Source organism: Bidens hawaiensis, unplaced genomic scaffold, assembly GCF_021521415.1.
Source record: "Bidens hawaiensis isolate Kalapana, Puna unplaced genomic scaffold, B.hawaiensis_p1.1 tig00000566_1, whole genome shotgun sequence".
In the NCBI taxonomy this organism is placed as follows: domain Eukaryota; kingdom Viridiplantae; phylum Streptophyta; class Magnoliopsida; order Asterales; family Asteraceae; genus Bidens; species Bidens hawaiensis.
This window is the reverse complement of record NW_027491035.1, coordinates 498,069-509,443: the sequence shown is the minus strand read 5'-3', so window position 1 is coordinate 509,443 and position 11,375 is coordinate 498,069.

Here is an 11,375-nt window from a genome sequence, read left to right as displayed (position 1 = left end):
GAAGGAAATGGGACTTGACTTAATCCCACTCCCTTGCCTTTGTCATTCAAAATTTTACCCAAACCTGGTTTTTCAGTTATTTTTTTCAAAAATTGGGTCTTTTGCAACAATTGTGGGTGAGGCCTCATCCTCATCACTTTCATCCCCCCATAATGTCCTCAACCACCCCCACCAACCAACCCCGATGATAAGTTTGTTTTATATTCTTTACCACTTCTAAAAACACTAACATTATTAATAGGAACATTACGAAAAGAACTATGAGAAGGATTTACCTTGGTGTCACTTGTCAATGGACCTTTGTTTTTGCATGCGCACTTCATCAAGTTGATTCCTCTTTTGCATGTCTTGTTGCATCATCCTAAGCATATCCGTGACTTCATTCCCACTAGAAGAACTTTGACCCGAAGACCCACTTTGACCACTACCCGTTTGTTGAAATTGCCCTTGAAAACCTTGATTGTTCCCGCCTCGAAAATTTCCAAGATTGTTGTATTGTTGGCACGGAACAAAATTCATTTGATTCCTTTTCTAATTCGAATTGGGTTGGGTAGCCGGATTCCCATAACGAAAATTTGGATGATTTCTCAACCCGGGATAGTAAGTGTTCGAATTCATGTTATAATTTCTACCACCTCCCCCTTGACCTTGAAGTGCATTTACCTCGTTTAAAGCTCGATTCGAGCTCAAGCTCGTCAAGCCGGGCTCCTTTAATTTTTTTTTAAATTATTTTATATTTTATATTTATATTATATATTATTTTTATTTTATATTTGACAAATATATATATATATATATATATATAAGACAAAAATTATTATTTTAACATAAATATTATATAAAATTTATAAACTAGAAAATTTATAACTTTATATGTTTGACTTTAGTTATTTTTTTATAAGGTTTTAGGTATTGAGTGGCATAATATATGTATAATTTTTATTTATTTCTTGGTATGCTATATATATATATATATATATATATATATATATATATATATATATATTAAAATTTAGGGTTTAATTTAAACGAGCCAACGAGCCGAGTTAACGATTCGAGCCAAGACCGAGCCACAAGCCGAGTTGAACTGGCTCGAGGTCGGCTCATTTAGAAATCGAACCGAGTCGAGCCGAGCTCATTTAGAATCGAGCTTTTTCAAGCCGAGCTTTTTTCGAGTGAGCTTAGAGCGAGCTGCGGGCTTTTTGAACAGCCCTAAGATGAGCTGCTTGATCTCTCTAATTGTGTTCTTGACTTCCCCACTGAATCCTACCAAAGCCGAGGATTTTTCAAATTTTCATCTTCTTCCAGGTTTCGAGCTCTTTGATGTTGACTAAACTTCCCCCATCGACCAAGATCCTTCGAATATAATGGTTCACCATGCATAACATGATAACAAGACCACCATGATGAGAATCCATAATATTTTCTTTGTCCTCTTCTTCAAAGGTTATAATTTTTTCATCATCAAGGATTGTCATTTTAGTGGTCCTGGTTTCTCTCTCGGACTTGGATTCTTTGGCATGTCTTTTGGCTGCAGAATAGGAGGTATGACAGAAGTCGGATCCTCCTGATATAATGTTAACTATTCTTGCACTTGGAGGAGGAGAATGTGCTCTTTCGGCATGCTTGTTATCCTCTTACAGTTTATTCCCTTTCCTCTCTAAGAGATCCTTCAAATATTCTTTGCTCAAAAGGTGGCTTATTTTCCTTTTTCAAGGAAATGCAATTTTCAAATATTCTTTGCTCAAAAGGTGGCTTATTTTCCTTTTTCAAGGAAATGCAATTTTCAGTTGTTTGGCCAAATTCTTCATGATAAGCACGCCACTTTAATTGAACCTTCCAGGACGAGACTTTATCATTTTTCCTTGGCCAACGAGCCTTATCTCTAAGATCCTGCATGGCTAACATTAATCAAGACATGTCCAGAAAAAACAATAATCACTGATCCTTGGATATTCCCCATCCTTATCATCTTCACCCTGCACAAAATTAATATTATTATTGTTAGGCCTCGTGTAATTCTTGGATTTGAATGATGGTTGGGATTATGATTCTGATTTCCGGTTGGGACGGTCGTAGTTATATGCTGGCACCTTGATCCTTTCTTGGATCCTTTGATCCTCTTCCAGACTGATGAACCGTAGAGCATGGTTATTGACTTCGTCTAAGTTCATACAAGGATTCATGACTAAATCCTTATAGAAGGGAGAACAAGTCTCCAATGACCTCTTGAAAGCTTGAACGTTATGTCAATGTCTGGGATATCCAATGCTTCTCTGCTGAACATGCCAACATAATCTCTGAGATATTCCTCACGTTTTTGGGTGATCCTATACAATCATTAGTTAACTTCTCGAATAACCTGCTACAAGAAAACTGGTTATTAATTAAATTAATAAAATGACCAAAGGAAGTAACTGAATTAGGAAGGACACTCAGTAGCCATTTTAAGGTTGATCATGTAAGTGTTGATCCAAAGCCCTTGCATAAACCTGCTTCCTTTAGATCAGTGTAGGTTCCCTGGACGGATCACACGAGAGATCCCGATATACACAGGTGCGGAATCCCTGTGTAGATCGTTACGGACGTAGAACACAAACACACGAACACCGAATACGATACGAACAAACACACGTTATATTAATAACTCAAACCGTGATACTTACAGACTCTCGACCTCACGTCACTTGACTCACTGAATTACACGTAACTCAAACTCTAAAACCAACAACTAACACGATCAGCCGTACCCTATATAAATACACGACAACTTCGCCTCAGGCGAAGTTGTCTATAACTTCGCTCGTTCAACAAGTTCGCCTAGGCGAACTTGTCAACAACTTCGCTTGGTTAACAAGTTCGCCTAAGCGAACTTGTCAACAACTTCGCTTTAACAAACAAATACACAAACAATATTACAGACTCGATTACAGACATTAGACATATGAACTACTGACATTTATGTACCAACAGACTCCCCCTTGGCAGTAGCTTCATATCTTGATCTTTCAGCTCTTGTCTCGTAATCCTGTATCTTCACGCGTGCACTCCTTCTCTAACACATACCGTGACTACTCGCTGATATTTCCTTGCTTCATCCTTCCAAGCAGGAATATAGAATATCTTCTTTTCATTCAACACTTGCAAATCAGCTTTCGATAAGTTAACAAGATGCATCGGATCATACACCCTCAGCACTTCTTGTTCATCTTCGTCTTCCATCACGGCTTCAGCAGTCTGGCAATCAACGTACCACCATTTTAGATTCTTCAACACATCTTGAGGCATAGTCTTCATTGGAACCTCCTTGATGCATCGGATCGGTTTGTACTTCATCACCATCCATGGCTTGCCATCTGCTCTCATTCCCCTTTCTGTATCCTCCACGAGCTTTCCTTTCTGTGGCTTTAATAATTCGAACTTCTTCTCTTTTATGCTTTCTTTCCACATGATCTTCCCAATCACTCTTGCCATGTTGTCGTCACTTCTATTTATCAGGCCCAACCTGGCCAAATCCTTCACCTCACATTCCGGCAACATATTGAGAGATCTCAACATTCTTTTGAAGTATTGAATACCATCATAACGCTTCACCACAAACAACTTTATCTGTTCATCATATATCCAACAGATAATTCCCTTCTTCAACTCAGCATAGCCTTTGATGTTATAACTCTTCTTGAACATGGCTAGAACAGCAGGCTTCTTGGTCTTAATAAACCAATGAGCACAGCCTTCCTTCCACCTAGGCTGCTCCTCCCACTCAGTCTCATCCATCTCAGTACCCATGTCGGCTTTCTCAACATCAGGGATCTCGTGTTCAACGTCTTCTACTACTATCTCTCCTTCCTCAATCTCACTCTCAATCTCAATCTGCTCACCGATCTTCTCAATCACATCACTCGGCATCACATCTTCATCAAACAACACATCATCGCTGAACATATCATCGTCAAGTTCCTTCAACGCATCAATCACGTCATCCTCAACCAACACCACATCATCACAACCAGCCGCGTCGGTAGACTCCCCCTCAGCTGTGGAAGTACCAAGAGCTTGAGAAGTTCTTGGCAGCTCACCACCTGCATCTTTCGATGCATTGGGATCATCGTCTCGGTCATTTCTTCTTTTCGTCCTGAGCTCGTCGCCCTTACAGCTCATCTCCCCCTGAGATGCCAAGAACTCCTTCAAGGCATCTATAATTTTCCCATGCTCAACCAGGAGGGATGACTGTAGTTGATTTTCTTCCACTAGGCGTTGAATAGTCTTCGATTGCTCTGCCACGATCCGCTCTAGTGAAGCTATTCTCTCTGAGTCTGACATAGGCGAAGGCGAGACATCAGAAGCAGGCATAACCGCAGGTGGTACCATACCTGATAACCCTGCAGCAGTGACGACCGTTGACTCTACAAATCGTGCAGCTACCACCGACTGAGTAAGCGTCGGAGGTGGTAGAGACACAATCTCCGGAGTTGACGTCTGGATAGCAGTGATGGATGGAATGCCAGCAGATGATGCAGCCACCACGGGAACATCCGCAGCGCTTATACCTGTAACCTGTACAGAAGTAGGAACGATAGACATACCAGACAGTGCGGCCGGAGCAAAACGTACCGTCCTTGAAGTCTCTCCAGCTCCCATACCAACACCTGTCCTTTCCCTTCTTGATCGTCTTATCAGCTTATGTATGTCTTCTTCCTCTTCCGACTCATCATCATCCTCCTTTCTCTTTCTCTTCCCAACAGTTCTCTCTCGAGACACCATGAACCGTCTCCCCTCATCCATGATCTCATCCAAATCGGAGTCAGCCATCGATGTAGCTGCTCTAGTAGCACTCACACTCGAACCCTGTGCAGCAGAGACCTGCACCTCTTCAACTTGATCCATATCAAAATAGCATTGACCTCCAAAAACAGCATCAAGATCTATATCCTCTGCAGCCGACACAACAGGCACAGCAGGTGGAGCTTGAGTTGCTCTTGCCTGTCGCGGTTGAGGATCTCTGAACTCGTCCCCACCAGCAGGAACATACTCTGGGTTAATTAAAAACCCAAACAGTGGAGTATGCCTGGGACGACGTTCAGGGTTGCTCCTCGCACTTGAAGTGCGGCATTAAGCAAAGATACGTTTGCTCACAGATTCCACGTATCTTATCGGGCGTCTCTGAGGTAGATTCGGAGCCACATGGTTCAATATCATCTGGATAAAACGTGGGTACATAATGAACCGCTCCCGAGACATCGCCCTCCTTTGTCTGTCTATCTCGTAAAAGACCATCTGACTAAAACTGTAGCGTTTATTGTAAGTCAGTGCAGTCATTGCAGACTGCATGCTCGCACCCATACCGTCAGTGCCCGCCTTCCTCCCAGACATGCAAACTATCATAACGTGCATGAGGAAGCGCCACTGATCTAGAAGGAAACCCTTCCTCCTCTGGGTATCACCTAATGGACCAGAGTAGCCCATTCGGAGAAACGCTCCATCACGGAACGGAGCCACAAACTCTGTGGGGTCATCCCTAGTCTCTTCACCGAATCGTAAAGCCACCCGTATCTGTTCAGAATTGAACTGAACTTGCTGATTGTTCACAGTCGCTCGCATGACCGGGGGCTCAACACGACAATCATATTCTACCGTCTGCCAAAAGTCTTCGATATTTGGTAGAGATATCGGCAGGTGTTTGTGATGGCATGAAAAATCCTCGAGCGTAGGAGGAAAGTTATGATCTCGCGGTAATCGTCCACACCGCTCGCCTCCGGGTCTAAAGTGATGTACATATTGTGAACCGGGAAAAATTGACGTTGGTTATCACCATCGTCTCCTCCTGCACCACCAGCACCTGCTATTGCAGCCATATCTGCAACAAACTAAACAAGTTAGATAAACGTTAATGGATAACACAAGTTCGCTGGTTACCATGAGCGAAGTTGTGATAAACTCTGTATAGGCGAAGTTAAAGTTGAGGCGAAGTTGGGAACAACTTCGCTTCAGCTTTAAGTTCGTCTAATTAATATTAAGTAAAAATGATCTAGGCGAAGTTAATGTTAACTTCGCCTCAGCACAACATCGCCTCAGGCGAATTTAAGTTTCAGGCGAAGTTACGGATAACTTCGCCTCAGGCGAACTTAAGCTTCAGGCGAAGTTACGGATAACTTCGCCTCAGGCGAACTTAAGCTTCAGGCGAAGTTACGGATAACTTCGCCTAACCCTAACTTCGCCTGAATCTGAATCGGCGACAGTGAGGATTATGGAACAACGTGCAGTTGATGTTTTCGTGATTATGGAATCCGGAAAACATGATATTAAGGTTATCTAGACGATAAATCGACATCTCGAACCTTGAACTTAATGAAATCTGGGAAAAATAACTCGGAATCGAAATAAAACAACAAGTTCGCCGGAGAATAGGTAAGTTTGCATGATAAGTTCGCTGGATATTGAAAAGTGATGAACAGTTTACCTGTTGAACATCCTTATATAGGGTCTGGGTTATACAGGCGAAGTTACGGATAACTTCGCCTAGGCGAAGTTATTCACAACTTCGCCTGTTTAACAACATCGCCAATATTTACAAAATCAAACCTTATAATTTGAACATTTTTCAATTAACTCTTTAAAACTTCCCTTTAAGGAATAAATGACATGATCAATTCTAAGTAACCAGTTAAAAAATCATAAAACTATCTAAGTACAAAAACTTAAAAAATTTAAAGTATAAAGGATCAAATTTCAGTCTCGATAGGGACTGCTACGTTTTAGAAAAGATCCGAACAGGAATCATACTAATTACGTGACTGTCACATAGATCCGTGTTTAGCTGTATTATGACATATAGAGACAGGTTGTAAGCAGGTATAACTTAAAGTGGTTTTCATCGTTTCTGTGATACGAGTTATATTCAATTAAGCCTCAAAGTTTAAGTGGGCAACAACTCAGAAATATTGATGCCTCCTATCTATCCTCAAAGCGTATTTAGCTTTCCCCAAGTCACCCCGAATTGACTTCGACCCATAGTGTCTGATTAAGTTGTAAGTAATCTTCTTCTGGTTCCCGTTCTTCTTCTTACTCTAAGATTGAGAAGTCTTGATATTTTGTCATCTCTAAAATGTTTCAATAACTCCAAATATATATATATATATATATATATATATATATATATATATATATATATATATTTAATAATACATAGACTTCAAAGTAGAAATTAACTGCAAGTCCCGAATCTGGATCACAGCAGTATCTTGAGACGCTATCTTCACGGGAATCAGAACACACATGGGCTCGTGTATGACTGGGTAATCGCTTTTCTGCCTATCATTCGGAAAGATATATATGAAGACATGCAAAACTCTTAAGGAGTTTCCACGTAAAATCAAGTAAATTTAGTTTGTATCACGTCTACTTTTACGTACCATAAAAAGTTACCTTGACATACAATGACTGTCCTAAAGCCTTTTAAGCCTAATAACTTCACTAGTTAAGCACACAAAGTTAGTATATATATCATTTTCCAAGGTTGGATCAATTTTCTGTTAAACATAGCTAACGAACTTCTTACGAAGTAACAGACTTGAAAAATAATTTCATTTCCCTTTTTCTTTCAAAATTTTAACATAAATCGCCCCGACCAAAACAAGGTCTTCAGGTAAACGGCTATCCCGAAGATCCAATGGATCAACTGGACCGACCACATACTAGTATGTGTCCTTCTAACTAAGTATGATCGACTAATTTTAAGCGAAAGAATGAAAAACTTATCATAAACCGCCCCGGTCACTATCAGTAATCTGGTTAATGGCTATCCTCAAAATCTACAAGTAGAAAATGAGGACCAAAACATATCCGAAGACATGTCCTTCAAACTGATGTAACCGACATATTTTTAAGCGATTAGTGACGTTTTTTTTTTTTTTTTTTAAATAACAAGAAAAGCATGGTTACTCGGGATTGATCATCCCATTCAGTTCAATAAGGTTTTGAAATCTGGATTTGTCAAACGCTTTAGTATATAAATCAGCGAAATTATCAAGCGTATCCACCTTTTCAAGCACAATCAATTTCTTCTCAGCACAATCCCGTATGAAATGATGACGTATGTCAATGTGTTTAGTTTTACTATGTTTCACGGGATTGTTAGTTACTGAGATAGCAGCTGTGTTATCAATGCAAATAGGAGTAAGTAAGAAATTCAGACCATAGTCGCGCAACTGTTGTTGTATCCAAAGAACCTGAGAGCAGCAGTTGGATGCTGCCATGTATTCTGCCTCACAAGTTGAAATTGCGACTGAAGTCTGCTTCTTGCATTGCCACGACACCAATCTGCCACCAAGAAACTCACATACTTCAGTTGTTGACTTCCGATTCTGATTGCACCCTCCATAATCAGAATCTGTGTAAGCGACCAGCTCCAAGTCTCCTCCTCTCAGGTACCACAACCCCAGCTTCGGCTTGCCCTTGAGATACCGCAGTATCCTCTTTGCACCTTTCAAATAAGATTCTTTTGGATTTGCCTGAAAACGTGCACAAAGACAAACAGCAAACATTATATCAGGCCTAGATGCAGTTAAGTACATTAAAGAACCTATTATTGCCCGATATTGAGTTGGGTCCACATCTGCATCACCGTCTACTTCGGCACCCAATTTGTGATTGACGCAGATTGGAGTATCATATGGAGAACTGTCCTCCATCTTGAAGCGCTTGAGCACATCATGAACATACTTCGTCTGATGAATGAACATCCCATCCTTCTTCTGATCAACCTGCAATCCTAGAAAGAAAGTTAGTTCACCCATAGCACTCATTTCAAACCTTTTCTTCATGACGGCTTCAAACTCCTGACACATGGAGACTTTTGATGCAGCAAATATAATGTCATCCACGTAGACTTGTACCAGCAGGAAGTCGCTTCCATCTCTTTTGAAGAACAACGTGCTATCAATTTTCCCTCTTTCAAAACCATTCTCGAGCAAGTAATCCGATAAAGTTGAATACCATGCACGAGGTGCCTGATGTAATCCATACAACGCCTTGCTCAACCTGTACACGTGATCTGGAAAGTCTGGGTCAGGAAAACCCGGAGGTTGCTCAACATACACAACCTCATCAACTTTCCCATTCAAAAACGCACTCTTCACATCTAGCTGAAACACCTTCATCTTTTCATAAGCAGCGAACGCTAAAAACAATCTTATGGCTTCCAACCTAGCGACAGGAGCGAACACTTCGTTATAATCAATCCCCTCTTGTTGATTAAAACCTTTAACAACTAGCCTCGCCTTGTTTCTTATAATGATCCCCTTATCATCTCTCTTGCACTTGAACACCCATTTTGTGCCTATCGCATGCACATTCTTTGGTTTTTCAACCAAATTCCAAACTTCCATCTTCTCGAATTGAGCCAACTCTTCTTGCATGGCTTCGACCCACGAGCTGTCCTTTAAAGCCATTTGATAATTCTTCGGTTCAATCTGGCTTATAAAGCAGGTATACAGGCATTCATTGATTATTCCTGTCTCCTTAATGCTTGTATAAACACAGGTGTGTTCATTCAAGCTACTTCTCGTTTGTACACCTGAGGACACATCACCAATCACATTATCCAAAGGGTGATCTTTATGAATTCTCGTGGTCGGAACATAACCGACATGCAAATTATCTTCCAAATTAGAAGAGATCTCATCAATGGTTGTTTCATGCTGAGAGTGAAAAGGATTGATAAATTCTTCTTCAGCAGAGGCAGCAGGGGGTACCGATAGTGTTTGATGAGGAAGGTTGACATTTATCAATCAGCTGTCTTTGCAATAGATTTTCTTCCTCATCAAGTATCATCTTCGTCGCAGCTCTTTCTTCTTCTTCAGAAATTTCCAAATTCGGTACGTTAAAAGACTTAAAAAGCTTAACATAGTCGAAAAGCTCAGCAGGTCCATTGCTAGGTTTTGGCGGTTGGTAACTTGTGATGTCGGTGTTACACACCACCTCCACCTTGCAGGTCGAAGTATTGAAGACACGTCTGTTGGGAGTACCAACAACATAACCGACTAAGATTCCTTCATCGGCTACTTCACCAAATTTAGAGTTTGTCTTCAAGATCGAACAAGGGGACCCGAATGGTTCAAGACCACTCAAGTTGGGCTTCCTTCCATGCATAAGCTCGTAACATGTTTTACCAAGTCTCTTAACAGTTAACACTCTATTCAGAACATAGCAGGCTGTAGCAACCGCTTCAGCCCAGAACATCACAGGAAACTTCGAATCTGCCAGCATAGTTCTGGCTCCTTCAATTAAAGTTTGGTTCTTCCTTTCAGCCACTCCATTCTGTTGCGGAGTATACGGAGCGCTGTATTGGTGTTCAATTCCTTTCTGAAGACAGAAGATCTCCATCTCAAAATTCTTAAACTCCGTTCCATTGTCACTCCTGATGAACTTAACTGTTTTACCCATGACGTTCTCAACTTTGGTAATCAAATTCTTCACCATTTGAGCCGTCTCATCTTTCGATTTCAGAAAATATACCAACGAATATCGCGAGTAGTCATTAGTGATCACCAAGCAGTAAGAAGTACCTTCTAGACTTTTTACATTCACGGGAACGAAGAGATCCATGTGAAGCAGTTCTAGAGTACCGGCAATAGAGTTGACCTTCTTGGTGAGATGGGATTTCTTGTGTTGCTTTCCCTTCTTGCATGCTATACATTTGTCTTCAAAGTTAAAACTTTTCAAGGGAACACCCATCACAAGTCCATTCCTGACAATATGGTTCATCTTTCGAAGATGAATGTGCCCCAACCTCCTGTGCCACAGTTCGGATTCCGATTCGCTTGCTTTCGTCATTAAACATGATTCTCCCGTGGCCATTTCAGTAGACCTCATATCCATCATATAAGTATTTGTATCACGTGGAGCTTTCATCACTATCCACTCGTCTGGTATCTGAAAACCAGGCTTCAACACGATCGCCTCATTCTTCGTGAAATGAACAGTGTACTCCTTATCACAAATCTGCGACACACTCAGCAGATTGTGCTTCAACTCTTCTACAAAGTTCACATTCTCAAGAGTCATTTTCCCATTGGACACCGTTCCTCTTCCAGTAATTCTTCCTCCACTTTCACCCGCAAAACTAACTCTCGCTCCTTGAACAGGTTTTAAGTCGTGCAACAAGTATTTGTTACCCGTCATGTGCCGGAAACAGCCGCTATCTACAATCCAAAGACTGTGGGCAGCCCTGTTCAACTGTTCCTGCACAATAAAGCAAAGGATTAGAATCTAGGGACCCAAGACCAATTGGTCTTGGATCTATACATCCCGTACTTCTGCTTTCCAAAGTTAGGATCTGAATAATTCCTGTCTGTCCTATTAGGAAATCTCCTTGG